The sequence below is a fragment of the Somniosus microcephalus genome, unplaced genomic scaffold (assembly GCF_052327205.1).
Source record: "Somniosus microcephalus isolate GS21.2 unplaced genomic scaffold, FLI_Smic_1.0 unresolved_chr7, whole genome shotgun sequence".
Classification (NCBI taxonomy): Eukaryota; Metazoa; Chordata; class Chondrichthyes; order Squaliformes; family Somniosidae; genus Somniosus; species Somniosus microcephalus.
In genome coordinates, this window is record NW_028225185.1 from 13,442,536 (window position 1) to 13,465,035 (window position 22,500).

The following is a 22,500-nucleotide window of genomic DNA, read 5'->3' on the forward strand; positions in this document are numbered from 1 at the left end:
TTAGCTGACAGACACCAAACTATGGGATGTCATCACGAGAGTTGCTGATAGTCATGGAGTCATAAAGGCACAGAAGGAGGCCGTTCGGCCCATCGAGTCCGTGCCGGCTCTCTGTGGAGCGATCCAGTCACTCCCATTCCCCCGCTCTATCCCCGTAGCCCTGCAAGTTTATTTCCCTCAAGTGCCTATCCAGTCTCCCCTTGAAAACATCGAGTGTCTCCGCTTCCACCACTTCCGTCGGCAGCGAGTTCCAGGTCCTCACCACTCGCTGCGTAAAAAAGTTTTTCCTCGCGTTCCCCCCCTTGTATCTCTTGCCCAAAACCTTAAATCTGTGTCCCCTAGTCCTTGTACCATCAACTAGTGGGAACAGCCTTTCCCCGTATAGCCTATCCAAACCTGTCATAATCTTGTACACCTCGATCAAATCACCCCTCAACCTCCTTTGCTCCAATGAAAACAAATCCAGCTTCTCCAACCTGTCCTTGTAGCTAAGACCCCCCATCCCTGGAACCATTCTGGTAAATCTCCTCTGCACCCTCTCGAGGGCCTTCACATCCTTCCTAAAGTGTGGTGACCAGAACTGGACGCAATACTCCAGTTGTGGCCTAACCAGCGCTTTATAAAGGTTCAGCATCACTTCTCTACTTTTGTACTCAATACCTCTATTTATGAAGCCCAAGATCCCATATGCTTTGCTAACCACTCTCTCGATATGTCTCAATAAGGACATTCAGCCTCCGATCTTCGGGTAAGCATTCTCCAAGGCGGCCTTCGAGACACACGACAACGCAAAATCGTCGAGCAGAAACTGATAGCCAAGTTCCGCACCCATGAGGACGGCCTCAACCGAGATCTTGGGTTCATGTCACGCTACATGTAACCCCACCTGACGTAGGGTCGTCCAGACTCGAGTCGGCATTGGCTTGTTCTCTCTACACAGATGCGGCCGGACCTGCTGTGATTTCCAGCAAAAAAATGTTTTTTGTTTGTTTTTTTGTTTTTCATACAGACCCCAGCGTCTGCAACATTTGACCCCTTGTGACCCCACCTCATTGTTCTTTGATGTAATGTTTTCCTGACTAACCTGTTTGGACACCATTCACACCTTTGATTGCTGTGATTATCTCTCTGCCGAGCTGTGATAAATGGCAGTTGGAAAGATTACCTGTAAACATCTGACATTATTCTCTGACTATATAAGCTGTGTCTTTATGCATTTCTCCACTTCACCTGACGAAGGAGCAGCGCTCCGAAAGCTTGTGACTTCAAATAAAGCTGTTGGACTATAACCTGGTGTTGTGTGACTTCTTACATCAATATGTCCCGCCACCTTCAGGGACCTATGCACATTAACTCCCAGGTCCCTCTGTCCCCTGCGCGCTCTTCAAAACTCAGCTGTTGGGTGGCGCCACGCTTTGCCACCCGCCCCTGCCCTGTCGCGGAAGGAGGTGGGGGCAGGAGGGAGAGGGGGTTAGATCACACACCTCTGTTGCCACAAACTAAATGGGGAGTTTGGAAATACTCAAGGGGCTTTCTCTACCCTTCAGACGGTGTAATCTCTCCCTCCTCAGCCCCGATACCAACTTCTGAGACCATGATTCATCTCTATTCATGGCCTTTCCAGATTACTGTTATTAGCGATATTAATCTTTGCTTTACATAGAATTACAAAGTATTTACAGCCCAGAAACAGGCCATTTGGTCCAACTGCTCCATGCCGGTGTTTATGCTCCACACCAGCCTCCTCCCGCCCCTCTTCATCTCACCCCGTCAACACAACCTTCCACGGGCAGCCGCGACTCGGAGCTGGCACCGGGCTCGACGGGCCGAGCGGCCTCCTGTGGGGCTGGCGTCGCGCTATGGCTGGAGGGCGGGCCTCGCCGAGTGGGCCGCGTGACGCGTCGAGGTTCTCGTCGCCCGAGGTTTCGGCTCGAAGTCACGAGAACCTGGGGAGAGAGACAATGGCGGTCTTTGTTTCGAGCCCCGAACGATTAGCGTCGCTTCCAAAAACAATGCCTCCCTTGTGGCAATGCTCCTGAAGAGTGGGCGGTGGGGGGGGGGGGCGGGGGCGGGGGTCGACGGGGAGGCCTGTGCTTTTCAAGGTGAGGGATATCAGTCCTAGGAGACGGAACGCTCTCTCCGCTCCAAGGTCCCACAGAAGCCGCACCTTATCACATCTCTGGGAACCGCCTGAAAGAACTTGGCGTGTGGTGAATCGTTTCAATAAGAGTTGAGTCTTGTTCTGTAGTTGCAACATCTAGCTTTTATCAGCTGCCTTTAATGTAGTAAAACGTCCCAGGGCGCTTCACAGGAGCGATTATCAGACAAAATTTGACACCGAGCCACATAAGGAGATATCAGGACAGGTGACCAAAAGCTTGGTCAAAGAGGTCAGTTTTAAGGAACGTCTTAAAGGAGGAGAGAGACGCGGAGAGGTTTAGGGAGGGAATTCCAGAGCTCGGGGCCCCCAGGCGGCTGAAGGCACGGCCTGCCTCTGTCTACTGAAGCCCAGTCTCTATTCCACTCCCCTTTTAGTACAGTTCACGGGCTGTTACTGCCTCCGTTCCCGTGGTAACTACGTTGAGCCTCTTGTCATTCACTTGTCGATAGCGGCATGGATGGGCGGGGGTGGGGGGAGGGGATCGGGCCTAGTGCAGGCAGGCTGGCCGGAGGTTATCTCCATGTGTGATTGAGGGTCTGAAGGATCGGCACAATCAGTCTGATTGGCTGATCAATCAGGCCTATCAATCCTGCCTCCGCTGCTGACTCCTCCAAGTGGCAACATCTCCGATCGACACTTGTGCAGGACAAAGAGGCTTTGCTCTGAAATGACACGCAGATCAACTAGTATTACCGAGCCCCCTTCACTGAATTGTCCCATCAAACACTCCCCGGGCAGGTACAGCACGGGGTTAGATACAGAGTAAAGCTCCCTCTACACTGTCCCATCAAACACTCCCAGGACAGGTACAGCACGGGTTAGATACAGAGTAAAGCTCCCTCTACACTGTCCCATCAAACACTCCCAGGGCAGGTACAGCACGGGTTAGATACAGAGTAAAGCTCCCTCTACACTGTCCCATCAAACACTCCCAGGGCAGGTACAGCACGGGTTAGATACAGAGTAAAGCTCCCTCTACACTGTCCCATCAAACACTCCCAGGGCAGGTACAGCACGGGTTAGATACAGAGTAAAGCTCCCTCTGCACTGTCCCCATCAAACACTCCCAGGGCAGGTACAGCACGGGTTAGATACAGAGTAAAGCTCCCTCTACACTGTCCCATCAAACACTCCCAGGGCAGGTACAGCACGGGTTAGATACAGAGTAAAGCTCCCTCTACACTGTCCCATCAAACACTCCCAGGGCAGGTACAGCACGGGTTAGATACAGAGTAAAGCTCCCTCTGCACTGTCCCCATCAAACACTCCCAGGGCAGGTACAGCACGGGTTAGATACAGAGTAAAGCTCCCTCTACACTGTCCCATCAAACACTCCCAGGGCAGGTACCGCACGGGTTAGATACAGAGTAAAGCTCCCTCTACACTGTCCCATCAAACACTCCCAGGGCAGGTACAGCACGGGGTTAGATACAGAGTAAAGCTCCCTCTACACTGTCCCATCAAACACTCCCAGGGCAGGTACAGCACGGGTTAGATACAGAGTAAAGCTCCCTCTACACTGTCACATCAAACACTCCCAGGGCAGGTACAGCACGGGTTAGATACAGAGTAAAGCTCCCTCTACACTGTCACATCAAACACTCCCAGGGCAGGTACAGCACGGGTTAGATACAGAGTAAAGCTCCCTCTACACTGTCCCATCAAACACTCCTGGGGCAGGTACAGCACGGGTTAGATACAGAGTAAAGCTCCCTCTACACTCTCCCGGGACTAATTGGATAGACTCCAGCAAAGAGCTTTCTACGTTTTTCTGCAGGAGGGTAGGTTTTGAGACGGTCCCTTGGTGGCTGTGGCTGGGAGCTGATTGAGATGAACTGGTCATTAGGCAAGGCTGGGTGACTCTTTTATTGTGTCCTGTGCTGCCATCCAACCGGCAGTGCAAATGGCCCTGGGGCGGGCTGTGAAATAATTAAAACACATTACAAGCCCAGAGAATACGGCAATAAACCTTGGCATCTGCAGCCTGATTGAAGCATTAATAATTCAATTTAAGATATTTATTCATAACTGGGCGAAGTGTCACGGAGCTGGTGGAGTGAACAGGCTGGGAGCTGCGAGGCCCTGCCAGAGGGCTCGCCTGGGGGATTGAGTTTAGCCCTGGCTCTGAGCTCTGAGCTCAAAAACCAGGCCGCCACTCCCAGTGCCGGTGCTGAGGGAGCGCCGCACTGTCGGAGGGGCAGTACTGAGGGAGCGCCGCGCTGTCAGAGGGGCAGTACTGAGGGAGCGCCGCACTGTCGGAGGGGCGGTACTGAGGGAGCGCCGCACTGTCGGAGGGGCGGTACTGAGGGAGCGCCGCACTGTCGGAGGGGCGGTACTGAGGGAGCGCCGCACTGTCGGAGGGGCGGTACTGAGGGAGTGCCGCACTGTCGGAGGGGCGGTACTGAGGGAGCGCCGCACTGTCGGAGGGGCAGTACTGAGGGAGCGCCTCACTGTCGGAGGGGCGGTACTGAGGGAGTGCCGCACTGTCGGAGGGGCGGTACTGAGGGAGCGCCGCACTGTTGGAGGGGCAGTACTGAGGGAGCACCGCACTGTCGGAGGGGCGGTACTGAGGGAGCGCCGCACTGTCGGAGGGGCAGTACTGAGGGAGCGCGGCACTGTCAGAGGGGCGGTACTGAGGGAGTGCTGCACTGTCGGAGGTGCCGTCTTTCAGATGAGACGTTAAACCGAGGCCCCGCCTGCCCTCTCAGGTGGACGTAAAAGATCCCACGGCCACTATTGGAAGAAGAGCAGGGGGAGTTCTCCCCGGTGTCCTGGGGCCAATATTTATCCCTCAATCAACATCACTAAACTGGTCATTTATCACATTGCTGTTTGGGGGGATTGATGCTGAGTCGTGTTTGCCGACATTATGATTGTAAAATCGAGGCCTTGCTGGACTAGGAGACAGGGTAGGTCAGCGAGCACAGGAGGGGCTGAACGGGTTTCGGTGTGAGTTAGGACACGGGGCTCAGGGCGAGTTAGGACACGGGGCTCGGGGCGAGTTAGGACACGGGGCTCGGTGTGAGTTAGGACACGGGGCTCGGGGCGAGTTAGGACACGGGGCTCGGTGCGAGTTAGGACACGGGGCTCGGGGCGAGTTAGGACACGGGGCTCAGGGCGAGTTAGGACACGGGGCTCAGGGCGAGTTAGGACACGGGGCTCGGGGCGAGTTAGGACACGGGGCTCGGGGCGAGTTAGGACACGGGGCTCAGGGCGAGTTAGGACACGGGGCTCGGTGCGAGTTAGGACACGGGGCTCGGGGCGAGTTAGGACACGGGGCTCAGGGCGAGTTAGGACACGGGGCTCGGTGCGAGTTAGGACACGGGGCTCGGGGCGAGTTAGGACACGGTGCTCAGGGCGAGTTAGGACACGGGGCTCAGGGCGAGTTAGGACACGGGGCTCGGGGCAAGTTAGGACACGGGGCTCGGGGCAAGTTAGGACACGGGGCTCAGGGCGAGTTAGGACACGGGGCTCGGGGCGAGTTAGGACACGGGGCTCGGGGCAAGTTAGGACACGGGGCTCGGTGCGAGTTAGGACACGGGGCTCAGGGCGAGTTAGGACACGGGGCTCGGGGCGAGTTAGGACACGGGGCTCGGTGCGAGTTAGGACACGGGGCTCGGTGCGAGTTAGGACACGGTGCTCGGTGCGAGTTAGGACACGGGGCAGCAGGAGCTTACGGAGGGTGGGAGGTGGGTAGGCCGGCTAGGCGAGCCTCCGGCTCTCGACAAAAGCACGCTCGAACTCGTGACCTGTACTGACTGAGAGAGGGAGGGCAGCCACTGACGCAGCTGAGCTGACACTCACTGGGGCTCGGTGAGAAAGGACCTTTCAAAACCGGGCCTGCAGGCTCCGTTCTTCGGGGAGCCATCAAGCATGGTGGCCACGGCCTGTCAGACCTGCGGGAGGGACAATTAATTAAAGGGAAGCGAGGAAACCAATTGAAGGAAGAATGCTTCGAGGGCGGCGCATTTGTTACTGTCAGATTGTTTCGCTAAAAACTCTGGCCTCTCTCACCCCGCAAGGGAAGGAAGATTTAATTACATTTAAGCCGTTGTCCCTCCTCACTCTGGTGCAGGCCTGGATTCAGGGCCTGTCCGAGCTAGGCCCGACTCGTCCAGTGTTTGAACGGGGAAGGGCGCAACTTCGGAACGCCAGGTGGGGAACGGTATCGAAGAGCGGGGGGCGGCTGATCCGCAACGCCAGCCTCAAGCTCTGGCGGCGAGTTGGAGATCCACGTGACATCCGGTGTCAGCCGGCGGCTCAGTACTGTCTCTCTCTCTCTCTCGCTTCTGAGTCAGAAGGTCGTGGGTTCGAGTCCCCACTCCAGAGACTCGCGCACAAAATCCAGGCGGTGCTGAGGGAGCGCCGCACTGTCGGAGGGGCGGTACTGAGGGAGCGCCGCACTGTCGGAGGGGCAGTACTGAGGGAGCGCCGCACTGTCGGAGGGGCAGTACTGAGGGAGCGCCGCACTGTCGGAGGGGCAGTACTGAGGGAGCGCCGCACTGTCGGAGGGGCGGTACTGAGGGAGCACCGCACTGTCGGAGGGGCAGTACTGAGGGAGCACCGCACTGTCAGAGGGGCAGTACTGAGGGAGCGCCGCACTGTCGGAGGGGCGGTACTGAGGGAGCACCGCACTGTCGGAGGGGCAGTACTGAGGGAGTGCCGCACTGTCGGAGGGGCAGTACTGAGGGAGCGCCGCACTGTCGGAGGGGCGGTACTGAGGGAGCGCCGCACTGTCGGAGGGGTGGTACTGAGGGAGCGCCGCACTGTCGGTGGGGCAGTACTGAGGGAGCGCCGCACTGTCAGAGGGGCAGTACTGAGGGAGTGCCGTACTGTCGGAGGGGCGGTACTGAGGGAGCGCCGCACTGTCAGAGGGGCGGTACTGAGGGAGCGCCGCACTGTCGGAGGGGCGGTACTGAGGGAGCGCCGCACTGTCAGAGGGGCGGTACTGAGGGAGCGCCGCACTGTCGGAGGGGCAGTACTGAGGGAGCGCCGCACTGTCGGAGGGGCGGTACTGAGGGAGCGCCGCACTGTCGGAGGGGCGGTACTGAGGGAGTGCCGTACTGTCGGAGGGGCGGTACTGAGGGAGCGCCGCACTGTCGGAGGGGCGGTATTGAGGGAGCGCCGCACTGTCGGAGGGGCAGTACTGAGGGAGCGCCGCACTGTCGGAGGGGCGGTACTGAGGGAGCGCCGCACTGTCGGAGGTGCCGTCTTTCGGATGAGATGTTAAACCGAGGCCCCGTCTGCTCTCTCAGGTGGATATAAAAGATCCCACGGCCACTATTTGAAGAAGAGCAGGGGGGAGTTGTCCCAGGTGTCCTGGGCCAATATTTATCCCTCAACCAACCTCACTACAAAGCAGACGGGGGGCCTCGGTTTAACGTCTCATCCGAAAGACGGCCCCTCCGACAGTGCGCGCTCCCTCAGTACCGCCTCACCGACAGTGCGGCGCTCCCTCAGTACTGCCCCTCCAACAGTGCTGCGCTCCCTCAGTACTGCCCCTCCGACAGTGCGGCGCTCCCTCAGTATTGCCCTTCCGACAGTGCGGCGCCCCCTCAGTACCGCCCCTCCAACAGTGCGGCGCTCCCTCAGCACTGGCACTGGGGAGTGCCGGCCTGTATTTTGCACTCGAGTCTCACGGAGCGGGAACTCGAACCCCACGGCCTTGTGACTCAGAAACGAGAGAGAGAGAGAGAGAGAGAGAGTGACTACCCACTGAGCCACGGTTTCCAGGCGGAGCCAGCGCAAAAAAACCCAAAAAACTCTAATTATTCGTAGCCGTGATTCAGTGGCTGGCCGGCGGCCATTTTGAATCTCCTTCTCACACGTCCTCCGCACGGAATGGATTTAAAGTGCTCCCGAGGGGGATTCCCAAGGGAAGAACAGTCCTGTCTAGACACGGCTTTTTAAAAGCCTTGCTTGGCATGCAATGCTGAATCCCCTTTCTTTTACCGTGGCACACACCTTGGCCATGGTTACCATGGCTCCCAACCCCGGGCATCTAGCCGCAAGTCTCAGCAGAAGCCAGCCCGTAGTCAGGATTTAGCGGAACCCCCTTTCATTTAAAAAAAAAATTAATTGAACTCGCCAGAGTGTCCGGCAAGAAGAGACCGCACTCAGCTTCCCACCGCCCCTGGCAAAACAGTAGCGGTTTCGCGAATCCGCCTCCACTAGCTTTGGTAGTGGGACACCGCGCCCGCGTGCGCTCCCTCAATTAGGCCACCTAACTCGCCGCCAGGCGTTTGAAATCGCAATACGCGCACGGGTGTCTGGCGGCGTGGGGTTTTTTGGGCGGCGGGGTGGGGAGTGTCGAGGCGGCGGCCATTTTGAGCACTGCAAGATCCCGCGGCAACGGCCGATTGCCCCCGGCCTCCCTTTTTTTTAAACGGGGGTCGTTGAGGGAGGAATATCTGCCTCAGGACACCAGTGGCTGTGGGGGGGTGGAGGGGTGGGGTGGGGGGGGGGGGGTGGTGGGAAGACGGGGGGCGACTCGTACCCACACCCCCGCCCGGTCTCTTCTCCCACTAGTTGCCGCGGGATGGTCAGCCTCCATCTTTGACGGGCAGCGTGCGGACCATATGGCCGCTGACGAATGCAGCGCCGGTGACTCAGGAGATCTGTCTCACTGGGGTGCCGTTCAGCTCGTAGCTGTTCTCAAATGTTTTCCCAGTTAATTACGGATAATTATGTCAGACAATTTGCTCAACTTCCTGTTGCGTTCGGAGCAGGTTTGAGCATAACAATCATCCGAGCGTGTCACACGTGTGAAAGGGTATTCGTTACAGAAACCCAGCAGTGGCAACTAGGAATCTTCACGATGCCTTCTGGATGGGTTCAACTATCAATATAGGTCAGGGTGGTTGAAAGGTTTACACGCACAAACATGGCCATCTTGCCCAAGACAAACATGGCCACCCTCCCAGGACAAACGTGCGGCGCTCCCTCAGTACCGCCCCTCCGACAGTGCGGCGCTCCCTCAGTACTGTCCCTCCGACAGTGCGGCGCTCCCTCAGTACTGCCCCTCCGACAGTGCGGCGCTCCCTCAGTACTGCCCCATCGACAGTGCGGCGCACCCTCAGTACCGCCCCTCCGACAGTGCGGCGCTCCCTCAGTACCGCCCCTCCGACAGTGCGGCGCTCCCTCAGTACCGCCCCTCCGACAGTGCGGCGCTCCCTCAGTACCGCCCCTCCGACAGTGCGGCGCTCCCTCAGTACCGCCCCTCCGACAGTGCGGCGCTCCCTCAGTACCGCCCCTCCGACAATGCGGCACTCCCTCAGTACCGCCCCTCCGACAATGCGGCGCTCCCTCAGTACTGCCCCTCCGACAGTGCGGCGCTCCCTCAGTACGGCCCCTCTGACAGTGCTGCGCTCCCTCAGTACCGCCCCTCCGACAGTGCGGCGCTCCCTCAGTACTGCCCCTCCGACAGTGCGGCGCTCCCTCAGTACTGGCACTGGGAGTGTCGGCCTGGATTTTTGTGCTCGAGTCTCTGGAGTGGGGCTCGAACCCACGACCTTCTGACTCAGAGGTGAGAGAGAGAGCGACCCTCCAAACCACAGCCGACACATTAATTGACCTCAAAACCTCTCGATCTTACTGGGCCTTGACCTTTCATCCCCTGGTCTCTCAGTACAGAACGACGTAGAGCTCAAGCCAAACCGCAAAAAGAAAACTGATATTGAAAAAATGATAATCTGTGGCATTATTGTATACTTTCCCATACAAGGAACTATTGATTTATGTTTTAAGCAGCGATTTGGGAGAATTATCCATTACACCAAGGGATAGATGGAATATTGAGCAGATTAATTAAGTGGGGCCGATCCCATTATGATAATTACTTGCGCTGACTATGTAAAAAAATTACGATATTCATTTGTAGATAATAAATATTTGAAGAACTTAAAAAAGAAATGAAGTTTGGTTGGGCTGACAGATTGGGAAAAGGTTTATTGACCTCCGAACGGACCCACCCTCATCCGCCCCGTGTTGTACTCCAGCACCCCCCACCCCGCACCCCGGGGGAAGGAAGGTTCTGCCTAAAAGCTCCCTGATCACCGGGGGTGGGCCAGCCCAACCCCCGCCCCGGGATATCCGTCCATCCTCGCAGCTCTGCTATTCGACCACGTCGTGCTGCACACTGGAATACCGAAGAACGCGGTGCTGTGGGAGTGAGAGGGATTGGGAGAGAGGGGATTGGGAGTGAGGGGATTGGGAGTGATGGGGATTGGGAGTGAGGGGGGTGGGAGTGAGGGGATTGGGAGTGAGGGGGATGGGAATGAGGGGATTGGGAGTGAGGAGAATGGGAGTGAGGGGATTGGGAGTGAGGGGATCGGGAGTGGGGGGATTGGGAGAGAGGGGATCGGGAGTGAGGGGGTTGGGAGTGAGGGGATTGGGAGTGAAGGGATTGGGAGTGAGGGGATTGGGAGTGAGGAGATTGAGATTGAGGGGATTGGGAGTGAGGGGATTGGGAGTGATGGGGATTGGGAGTGAGGGGATTGGGAGTGAGGGGATCGGGAGTGAGGGGTGGGAGTGATGGGGATTGGGAGTGAGGGGATTGGGAGTGATGGGGGTGGGAGTGATGGGGATTGGGAATGAGGGGATTGGGAGTGAGGGGATCGGGAGTGAGGGGATTGAGATTGAGGGGATTGGGAGTGAGGGGATTGGGAGTGAGGGAATTGGGAGTGAGGAGATTGGGAGTGAGGGGATCGGGAGTGAGGAGATTGGGAGTGAGGGGATTGGGAGTGAGGGGGTGGGAGTGAGGAGATTGAGATTGAGGGGATTGGGAGTGGGGGGATTGGGAGTGAGGGGATTGGGAGTGAGGGGGTGGGAGTGATGGGGATTGGGAGTGAGGGGATTGGGAGTGAGGGGATTGGGAGTGAGGGGATTGGGAGCGAGGGGGTCGGGAGTGAGAGGATTGGGAGTGAGAGGATTGGGAGTGAGGGAATTGGGAGTGAGAAGATTGGGAGTGATGGGATTGGGAGTGAGGGGATTGGGAGTGAGGGGTGGGAGTGATGGGGATTGGGAGTGAGGGGATTGGGAGTGAGGGGGTGAGAGTGATGGGGATTGGGAATGAGGGGATTGGGAGTGAGGGGATCGGGAGTGAGGGGATTGAGATTGAGGGGATTGGGAGTGAGGGGATCGGGAGTGAGGGGATCGGGAGTGAGGGGATTGGGAGTGAGGGGGTGGGAGTGATGGGGATTGGGAGTGAGGGGATTGGGAGTGAGGGGCTCGGGAGTGAGGGGATTGAGATTGAGCGGATTGGGAGTGAGGGGGTGGGAGTGATGGGGAATGGGAGTGAGGGGATTGGGATTGAGGAGATTGGGAGTGATGGGATTGGGAGTGAGGGGATTGGGAGTGAGGGGTGGGAGTGATGGGGATTGGGAGTGAGGGGATTGGGAGTGAGGGGGTGGGAGTGATGGGGATTGGGAGTGAGGGGATCGGGAGTGAGGGGATTGAGATTGAGGGGATTGGGAGTGAGGGGATCGGGAGTGAGGAGATTGGAAGTGAAGGGATTGGGAGTGAGGGGATCGGGAGTGAGGGGAATGGGAGTGAAGGGATTGGGAGTGAGGGGATTGGAGTGAGGGGATTGGGAGTGAGGGGATTGGGAGTGAGGGGATTGGGATGAGGGGATTGGGAGTGAGGGTAATGGGAGTGAGGGGATTGGGAGTGAAGGGGATCAGGAGTGAGGGGATCAGGAGTGAGGGGAATGGGAGTCAGGGGATTGGGATGAGGGGATTGGGAGTGAGGGGATCAGGAGTGAGGGGAATGGGAGTGAGGGAATTGGGAGTGAGGGGATCGGGAGTGAGGGAATTGGGAGTGAGGGGATCGGGAGTGAGGGGTTTGGGAGTGAGGGGAATGGGAGTGAGGGGATTGGGAGTGAGGGGAATGGGAGTGAGTGGATCAGGAGTGAGGAATCGGGAGTGAGGGTAATGGGAGTGAGGAGATTGGGAGTGAGGATCGGGAGTGAGGGGATTGGGAGTGAGGATCGGGAGTGAGGGGATCGGCAGTGAGGAATCGGGAGTGAGGGTAATGGGAGCGAGGAGATTGGGAGTGAGGGGATTGGGAGTGAGGGGATCGAGAGTGAGGGGATCGGGAGTGAGGGGATTGGGAGTGAGGGGAATGGGAGTGAGGGGATTGGGAGTGAGGGGAATGGGAGTGAGGGGATCGGGAGTGAGGGGGGTAGGAGTGAGGAGATTGGGAGTGAGGGAGATGGGAGTGAGGGAGATGGGAGTGAGGAGATTGGGAGTGAGGGGATTGGGAGTGAGGGGAATGGGAGTGAGGGAGATGGGAGTGAGAAGATTGTGAGTGAGGGGATTGGGAGTGAGGAGATTGGGAGTGAGGGGAATCGGAGTGAGGGGATTGGGAGTGAGGGGATTGTGAGTGAGGGGATTGGGAGTGAGGGGATCGGGAGTGTGGGGGATCGGGAGTGAGGGGAATGGGAGTGAGGGGAATGGGAGTGAGGGGATTAGGAGTGAGGGGATTGGGAGTGAGATGATCGGGAGTGAGGGGATTGGGAGTGAGGGGATTAGGAGTGAGGGGATTGGGAGTGAGGGGAATGGGAGTGAGGGGATTGAGAGTGAGGGGATTGGGAGTGAGGGGATTGGGAGTGAGGGGATTAGGAGTGAGGGGATCGGGAGTGTGTGGGATCGGGAGTGAGATGATCGGGAGTGAGGGGATCGGGAGTGAGGGGATCGGGAGTGTGTGGGATCGGGAGTGAGATGATCGGGAGTGAGGGGATCGGGTTGGGATATTCAAGGCTCCCCCTGTCTCTTGAGCCTTGAGCTGTCGATGGAGGCTGAGTCGGGAACCCTGCTGTCTGGTCACGTGAGTCTCTTCCTAACTCAGACTGGCGCTGGTCGCGGAGTGGGCGCTTTGGTTTTGCTCTGAAGAATCCTCGCTGTAATTTTCCAAGCGGATTGCGGGTTGAGGATTATGAAGTGGTTTTGGCAGACAATCACAACAAGCACATCAACGACATCTGCTTAACATCAGCTGCTGCCGACAGCAGGCGGGAACTGCGATCAAACAGAGACAAGTACAGCAGCCCGCTCTATTGAGGTGCAGCCAGGGACTTTGACCTTTCGCCTCTGGTAGCCCGAACTTTGAACCTGGGCTAACCGGGGGGAGCGGTGAGTCAAGAGGTTCGAGCTGCCCTTTCTATCTCGACAACCTGAGCTCCGATCGGGCCTCCTCTGCTGGGAAAGCAGTCCCTCCTCTCCTCTCTCGGCTGCAAGGAATGTCCGGGCCTACTCAATTAGGACCCCAGTGGGCCTGGGCCCACAGAGCAGAAAACGGCCCCTAATTTGACACGAATTGACACCAAGTTAGCCCCTGGCCTGTTGAGGGAAATGGAGCCGTCACACTTGTTCAGTCGGAGGCGCAATTGAGGTAGCAGCACCTTGTTGGGACAGTGTAGAGGGAGCTTTACTCTGTATCTAACCCGTGCTGTACCTGCCCTGGGAGTGTTTGATGGGACAGTGTAGAGGGAGCTTTACTCTGTATCTAACCCGTGCTGTACCTGCCCTGGGAGTGTTTGATGGGACAGTGTAGAGGGAGCTTTACTCTGTATCGAACCCGTGCTGTACCTGCCCTGGGAGTGTTTGATGGGACAGTGTAGAGGGAGCTTTACTCTGTATCTAACCCGTGCTGTACCTGCCCTGGGAGTGTTTGATGGGGACAGTGTAGAGGGAGCTTTACTCTGTATCTTACCCATGCTGTACCTGCCCTGGGAGTGTTTGATGGGACAGTGTAGAGGGAGCTTTACTCTGTATCTAACCCGTGCTGTACCTGCCCTGGGAGTGTTTGATGGGGACAGTGTAGAGGGAGCTTTACTCTGTATCTTACCCATGCTGTACCTGCCCTGGGAGTGTTTGATGGGACAGTGTAGAGGGAGCTTTACTCTGTATCTAACCCCGTGCTGTACCTGCCCTGGGAGTGTTTGTTGGGACAGTGTAGAGGGAGCTTTACTCTGTATCTTACCCATGCTGTACCTGCCCTGGGAGTGTTTGTTGGGACAGTGTAGAGGGAGCTTTACTCTGTATCTAACCCCGTGCTGTACCTGTCCTGGGAGTGTTTGATGGGACAGTGTAGAGGGAGCTTTACTCTGTATCTAACCTGTGCTGTATCTGCCCTGGGAGTGTTTGATGGGGACAGTGTAGAGGGAGCTTTACTCTGTATCTAACCCGTGCTGTACCTGCCCTGGGAGTGTTTGATGGGACAGTGCAGAGGGAGCTTTACTCTGTATCTAACCCCGTGCTGTACCTGCCGTGGGAGTGTTTGATGGGACAGTGTAGAGGGAGCTTTACTCTGTATCTAACCCCGTGCTGTACCTGCCCTGGGAGTGTTTGATGGGTCAGTGTAGAGGGAGCTTTACTCTGTATCTAACCTGCGCTGTACCTGCCCTGGGAGTGTTTGATGGGACAGTGCAGAGGGAGCTTTACTCTGTATCTAACCCCGTGCTCTACCTGCCCTGGGAGTGTTTGATGGGACAGTGTAGAGGGAGCTTTACTCTGTATCTACCCCGTGCTGTACCTGCCCTGGGAGTGTTTGATGAGACAGTGTAGAGGTAGCTTTACTCTGTATCTAACCTGTGCTGTACCTGCCCTGGGAGTGTTTGATGGGACAGTGTAGAGGGAGCTTTACTCTGTATCTAACCCGTGCTGTACCTGCCCTGGGAGTGTTTGATGGGACAGTGTAGAGGGAGCTTTACTCTGTATCTAACCCGTGCTGTACCTGCCCTGGGAGTGTTTGATGGGACAGTGTAGAGGGAGCATTACTCTGTATCTAACCCGTGCTGTACCTGCCCTGGGAGTGTTTGATGGGACAGTGTAGAGGGAGCTTTACTCTGTATCTAACCCGTGCTGTACCTGCCCTGGGAGTGTTTGATGGGACAGTGTAGAGGGAGCTTTACTCTGTATCTAACCCGTGCTGTACCTGCCCTGGGAGTGTTTGATGGGACAGTGTAGAGGGAGCTTTACTCTGTATCTACCCCGTGCTGTACCTGCCCTGGGAGTGTTTGATGAGACAGTGTAGAGGTAGCTTTACTCTGTATCTAACCCGTGCTGTACCTGCCCTGGGAGTGTTTGATGGGACAGTGTAGAGGGAGCTTTACTCTGTATCTAACCCGTGCTGTACCTGCCCTGGGAGTGTTTGATGGGACAGTGTAGAGGGAGCATTACTCTGTATCTAACCCGTGCTGTACCTGCCCTGGGAGTGTTTGATGGGACAGTGTAGAGGGAGCTTTACTCTGTATCTAACCCGTGCTGTACCTGCCCTGGGAGTGTTTGATGGGACAGTGTAGAGGGAGCTTTACTCTGTATCTAACCCCGTGCTGTACTTGCCCTGGGAGTGTTTGATGGGACAGTGTAGAGGGAGCTTTACTCTGTATCTAACCCGTGCTGTACCTGCCCTGGGAGTGTTTGATGGGACAGTGTAGAGGGAGCTTTACTCTGTATCTCACCCGTGCTGTACCTGCCCTGGGAGTGTTTGATGGGACAGTGTAGAGGGAGCTTTTCTCTGTATCTAACCCGTGCTGTACCTGCCCTGGGAGTGTTTGATGGGACAGTGTAGAGGGAGCTTTACTCTGTATCTCACCCGTGCTGTACCTGCCCTGGGAGTGTTTGATGGGACAGTGTAGAGGGAGCTTTACTCTGTATCTAACCCGTGCTGTACCTGCCCTGGGAGTGTTTGATGGGACAGTGTAGAGGGAGCTTTACTCTGTATCTCACCCGTGCTGTACCTGCCCTGGGAGTGTTTGATGGGACAGTGTAGAGGGAGCTTTTCTCTGTATCTAACCCGTGCTGTACCTGCCCTGGGAGTGTTTGATGGGACAGTGTAGAGGGAGCTTTACTCTGTATCTAACCCGTGCTGTTTGACGGTGAAACGGGGGCCATGGAGTAGGCTCGTTCAGCTCTCCCAACAGACACATCGCTCACCTTGATGAGCACGAGATCCCTCATTACCGAGCTGACAAGCCGCCAGTTCGTTGAGAATGAAGGAGCAGGGAACCCAATCAATCCTCGTTAAAGAAAAGTCCCTGGTCCTAATTTAAACACAACAAGGACCTGCCATGTCGCAGGATATTTCAGGTTCGACAAGTTCTGCCGTGAGCTTGTCAATCGATGATTCCTCCTCCGCCTGAGCCATCCCTCAACTCAGCCCTAACACTAAACCAGCGCCAAGGCCGGAGCGGCGCGTCGACTGAGGGGCGGTGGCCGTTGTGTTGGGGCTGGGGGGTTTCTTTATTTTGGCGGCGATCCACAGCGGCCCCATTTTTGGTGCACAGGCCGATCCCGCGAGCAGCAACGCGGCGAATCTGCTCGACTTCCGTTGGCCGAGGCCGGGGTTGGATCAAGGGAGGAGATGCCAGCCAGATCTTCCTCGCGCACTGCGGGCGATCTTTTAACATCCGCCTGCGCAATAAGGCACTGGGGCGAGGGGAGGGCCGGTGGGGGTGGGGGGTGGGGGCGGTGGCAGGAGGTGTCATAGAAACATAGGAGATAGGAGCAGGAGTAGGCCATTCGGCCCCTCGAGCCTGTTCCACCATTTAATGAGATCATGGCTGATCATCCAACTTCAGTACCCTGTCCCTGCCTTCTCCCCATATCCCTTGATCCCTTTAGCCTTAAGAGGGGGGCACGGTGGCATAGTGGTTAGCACTGTTGCCTCACAGCGCCAGGGACCCGGGTTCGAATCCGGCCTCGGGTGACTGTCTGTGTGGAGTTTGCACATTCTCCCCGTGTTTGCGTGGGTTTCCTCCGGGTGCTCCGGTTTCCTCCCACAGTCCAAAGATGTGCGGGTTAGGTTGATTGGCTATGATAAATTGACCCTTAGTGTTAGGGGGGATTAAATAGGTGGGGTTACGGGGATAGGGTGGGATATGTGTCGGTGCAGGCTCGATGGGCCGAAATGGCCTCTATCTGCACTGTAGATTCTGTGATTCTGTGAAATATATCTAACTCCTTCTTGAATATATTTAATGAATTGGCCCCTACTGCCTTGTGTGGTAGAGAATTCCACAGGTTCACCACTCTCTGGGTGAAGAAATTCCTCCTCATCTCAGTCCTAAATGGCTTAGACTGTGACCCCTGGTTCTGGACTCCCCCGCCATCGGAAACATCCTCCCTGCATCTAGTCTGTCCAGTCCTGTTAGAATTTTATAAGTTTCAATGAGATCCCCTCTCATTCTTCTAAACTCCAGCGAGTACAAGCCCAATCGTCCCAATCTCTCCTCATACGTCATTCCTGCCATCCCAGGTATCAGCCTAGTGAATCTTCGCTGCACTCCCTCCATGGCAAGAACATCCTTCCTCAGATAAGGCGACCAAAACTGCACACAATACTCAAGGTGTGGTCTCACCAAGGCCCTGTACAACTGCAGCAAGACATCCTTGCTCCTGTACTCGAATCCGCTCGCTATGAAGGCCATCTACAACAACATTTATACCGCGCCTTTAACGCCCCAGGGCGCTTCACAGGAGCAATTATCAGGCTAAATTTGACAGTGAGCCACTAGGAGATGTTAGGACAGGTGACCGCAAGCTTGGCCCCCGGGGAATGGCCAGACCTCTTGGGGGAGGGGGGGCGGTTTCCCCCACACACCCAACCTCCCCCCCCCCACAACCTGCCACCTTGTCCCAAGTGCCAGTCGTTCACTTCGTCAGCCTCGAAGGCGAACAACGGCAGACTATTCGACTGTGGAGGGCACCATCTGAGTTCAGCCAGCTCTGAAAACAGGATGAGTGCCATCGACTGACGAACTGTGTCGTCCACCTCAACCACAACAAGTTGAATATCTCCTTTTGCCTTGAATATCTCTCTTAACCTCTCCTGCCTTCTACCCTACCACAGACCTTCCCTTTTGTTCCCCTCCACCCCCCTTTCCCAGCCCCTGCATTGGCTTAAAAATCTGCTCCATTTCCTGCGTTTTTCCAATTCTGACGAAAGGGTCATCGACCTGAAACGTTAACTCTGTTTCTCTCTCTTCACAGATGCTGCCTGGCCTGCTGAGTGTCTCCAGCATTTTCTGTTTTTATTTCAGATTTCCAGCATCCGCAGTATTTTCTTTTTGTAACAACAACCTGCATTTATCTAGCACCCTTAACGTAGTAAAACGTCCCAGGGCGCTTTACCGGAGCGATTATCAAACAATATTTTGACACCGAGCCACGAGGAGATATTAGGACCGGTGACCAAAAGCTGGGTCAAAGAGGTCGGTTTTAAGGAGCGTCTTAAAGGAGAGAGAGAGAGGCGGAGAGGTTTAGGGAGGGAATTCCAGAGCTCGGGGCCCAGGCGGCTGAAGGCACGGCCGCCAATGGTGGAGCGATGGAAATCGGGGGATGCGCAAGAGGCCGGAATTGGAGGAGCGCAGAGATCTCGGAGGGTTGTGGGGCTGGAGGAGGTTACAGAGGTAGGGAGGGGAGCGAGGGCCCACGGAGGGGATTGGAACATAAGGACGGCGATTTGAAAATCGAGGCGTTGCCGGACCGGGAGCCAGTGTAGGCCAGCGAGCACAGGGTGGGCGTGGCGGGGGCGGGGGGGGCGAACGGGACTCGGTGCGGGTTAGTACACGGGCCGGCAGAGTTGTAAGCCTGCGGCCTTTGCGTCCGATATCACCGAGAGCCTCTCCAACAACCCCCCCCGTCCCACTCTCCCTCCCCGTCTCAGAAATTGCTTACGGGGATAGACAGCTGTCCCGGGACTGTTTTCCTTCAAGGAGACAAGGTGTGAACGGGTGCCTTTTAGCAGAATCGAGCACTGGGCCCCAAACAAAGCCTGGGTTTCAGGCCTACTGCGCCGCCTTGAGCCTTACTGCAGCAGCTGCCAATCCTGCGGGCTCGCTCGCCCAATTCAAACGTGAGATTTAGAATTAAATAGGGGCGGGGGCGGGGGCGGGTGTGTCTGGGGAGGCCTAACCTGTCACTGTTGATAGCTGTACAGAGGCCTGGTTAGACCACACCTGGAGTACTGTCAGCAGTGTAGAGGAACAAAGGGACCTTGGAGTGCAGGTCCACAGATCCCTGAAGGTAGCAGGCCGGGTAGATAAGGTGGTTAAGAAGGCCTACGGGATGCTTGCCTTTATTAGCCGTGGCATAGAATACAAGAGCAGGGAGGTTATGCTTCAACTGTATAAAACACTAGTTAGGCCTCAGCTAGAGTACTGCGTGCAGTTCTGGTCACCACATTACAGGAAAGATGTGATTGCACTAGAGAGGGTACAGAGGAGATTTACAAGGATGTTGCTGGGAGTAGAGAATCTTAGCTATGAGGAAAGACTGGACAGGCTGGGTCTGTTTTCCTTGGAACAGAGGAGGCTGAGGGGAGACCTTATTGAGGTGTATAAAATTATGTGGGGCCTAGATAAAGTGGATAGAAAGGACCTATTTCCCTTAGCAGAGGGGTCAAAAACCAGGGGGCACAGATTTAAAGTAATTGGTGGAAGGTTTAGAGGGGATTTGAAGGGAAATTTCTTCACCCAGAGGGTTGTGGGGGTCTGGAACTCACTGCCTGAAAGGGTGGTCGAGGCAGGAACCCTCACCACATTTAAAAAGTACTTGGATGTGCACTTGGGATGCTGTAACCTGCAGGGCTATGGACCAAGAGCTGGGAAGTGGGATTAGGCTGGAGGGCTCGTTGTTGGCCGGCGCGGACACGATGGGCCGAAATGGCCTCCTTCCGGGCTGTAACGTTCTGTGAAACATAGAAACATAGAAGATAGGAGCAGGGGTAGGCCATTCGGCCCTTCGAGCCTGCTCCGCCATTCAATGAGATCATGGCTGATCATCCATACCCTAGCACCCGGTCCCTACACCGACAGCCATCCCACCCAAGCCCTATCCCCGTAACCCCGCGTATTTAATCCCCCCTAACACTAAGGGCCAATTTTTATCACGGCCGATCAACCTAACCCTCACATCTTTGGACTGTGGGAGGAAACCGGAGCACCCGGAGGAAACCCACGCAGACACGGGGATAATGTGCAAACTCCACACAGACAGTCACCCGAGGCCGGATTCGAACCCGGGTCCCTGGCGCTGTGAGGCAACAGTGCTAACCACTATGCCACCATGCTGCCTCTATGAGTTCTGGGCACCACACCTTAGGGAGGATGTATTGGCCTTGGAGGGAGTGCAGCGTAGGTTTACCAGAATGTTACCCGGACTCCAAGGGTTAAGTTACGAGGCGAGATTACACAAATTAGGGTTGTATTCCCTGGAATTTAGGCGGTTAAGGGGTGATCTGATCGAAGCTTTCAGGATAGAAACATAGAAGAATAGGAGCAGGAGTCGGCCATTCGGCCCTTCGAGCCTGCTCCGCCATTCAATGTGATCATGGCTGATCCTCTATCTCAATACCACATTCCCGCTCTCTCCCCATACCCCTTGATGCCTTTTGTGTCTAGAAATCTATCCATCTCCTTCTTAAATATATTCAGTGACTTGGCCTCCACAGCCTCCTGTGGTAGAGAATTCCACAGGTTCACCATCCTCTGAGTGAAGAAATTTCTCCTCATCTCAGCCCTAAATGTCCTACCCCGTATCCTGAGACTGTGACCCCTCGTTCTAGACCCCCCGCCAGGGGAAACATCCTCCCAGCATTCAGTCTGTCTAGCCCTGTCAGAATTCTATGTGCTTTATATTACGGGGAACAGAGAGAGAGGGAAACTATTCCCGCTGGTTGGGGAGTCTAGGACTGGGGGGCAGAGTCTAAAAATCAGAGCCAGTCCTTTCAGGAGTGAAATTAGGAAACACTTCTACACACAAAGGGTGGTAGAAGTTTGGAACTCGCTTCCGCAAACGGCAATTGGTGCTGGGTCAATTGTTAATTTTAAATCTGAGATTGATATATTTTTGTTAACCAAAGGTACTGTATTAAGGAATATGGGCCAAAGGCGGGTAGATGGAGTTAGATCACAGATCAGCTATGAAGAGAGACTGGACAGGCTGGGGTTGTTTTCCTTAGAGCAGAGAAGGCTGAGGGGGGACCTGATTGAGGTGTACAAAATTATGAGGGGCATAGATAGGGTAGATAGAAAGGAACTTTTCCCCTTAGTAGAGGGGTCAATAACCAGGGGGCATAGTTTCAAGGTAAGGGGCAGGAGGTTTAGAGGGGATTTGAGGAAAAACTTTTTCACCCAGAGGGTGGTTGGAATCTGGAACTCACTGCCTGAAAGGGTGGTAGAGGCAGGAACCCTCACAACATTCAAGAAGCATTTAGATGAGCACTTGAAACGCCATAGCATACAAGGCTACGGACCAAGTGCTGGAAAACGGGATTAGAATAGACAGGGCTTGATGGCCGGCGCGGACACGATGGGCCGAAGGGCCTCTTTCTGTGCTGTATAACTCTATCTGACTGAATGGCGGAACAGGCTCGAGGGGCTGAATGGCCTCCTCCTGTTCCTGTGTAACAGGCTCGAGGGGCTGAATGGCCTCCTCCGGTTCCTGTGTAACAGGCTCGAGGGGCTGAATGGCCTCCTCCTGTTCCTGTGTAACAGGCTGGAGGGGCTGAATGGCCTCCTCCTGTTCCTGTGTAACAGGCTGGAGGGGCTGAATGGCCTCCTCCTGTTCCTGTGTAACAGGCTCGAGGGGCTGAATGGCCTCCTCCTGTTCCTGTGTAACAGGGTCGAGGGGCTGAATGGCCTCCTCCTGTTCCTGTGTAACAGGCTCGAGGGGCTGAATGGCCTCCTCCTGTTCCTGTGTAACAGGTTCGAGGGGCTGAATGGGCCTCCTCCTGTTCCTGTGCAACAGGCTCGAGGGGCTGAATGGCCTCCTCCTGTTCCTGTGTAACAGGCTCGAGGGGCTGAATGGCCTCCTCCTGTTCCTGTGCAACAGGCTCGAGGGGCTGAATGGCCTCCTCCTTGTTCCTGTGTAACAGGCTCGAGGGGCTGAATGGCCTCCTCCTGTTCCTGTGTAACAGGCTCGAGGGGCTGAATGGCCTCCTCCTGTTCCTGTGTAACAGGCTATAGGGGCTGAATGGCCTCCTCCTTGTTTCTGTGTAACAGGCTCGAGGGGCTGAATGGCCTCCTCCTGTTCCTGTGTAACAGGCTCGAGGGGCTGAATGGCCTCCTCCTGTTCCTGTGTAACAGGCTATAGGAGCTCATTAAATATATTTAAGAGGGAATTAGATATATTTCTACGGGCAAAAGGGGTTAAGGGTTATGGAGAGAAGGCGGGGACGGGATACTGAATTAAAGGATCAGCCATGATCTCATTAAATGGCGGAGCAGGCACGAAGGGCCGAATGGCCTACTCCTGCTCCTATCTTCTATGTATCTATGTATCTATGTTCCTGTGTAACAGGCTCGAGGGGCTGAATGGCCTCCTCCTGTTCCTGTGTAA

The 22,500-nt window shown here is 55.8% G+C and overlaps 1 protein-coding gene and 1 long non-coding RNA gene across 4 annotated transcripts in view; one reads left to right on the forward strand and one right to left on the reverse strand.

Moving 5' to 3' along the window:
• Positions 1-1,289, forward strand: part of LOC147086554 (uncharacterized) — a 9,826-nt gene extending 8,537 nt beyond the window's left edge. For both annotated transcript variants that reach the window (XR_015075740.1, XR_015075739.1), the window contains exon 2: positions 726-1,289. This is a non-coding gene — a long non-coding RNA (uncharacterized LOC147086554). The remainder of the gene's footprint in view (positions 1-725) is intronic.
• Positions 1-22,500, reverse strand: part of sema6cb (semaphorin 6Cb) — a 118,475-nt gene that overhangs the window by 91,166 nt on the left and 4,809 nt on the right. The gene's annotated exons all lie outside the window — the stretch shown is intronic.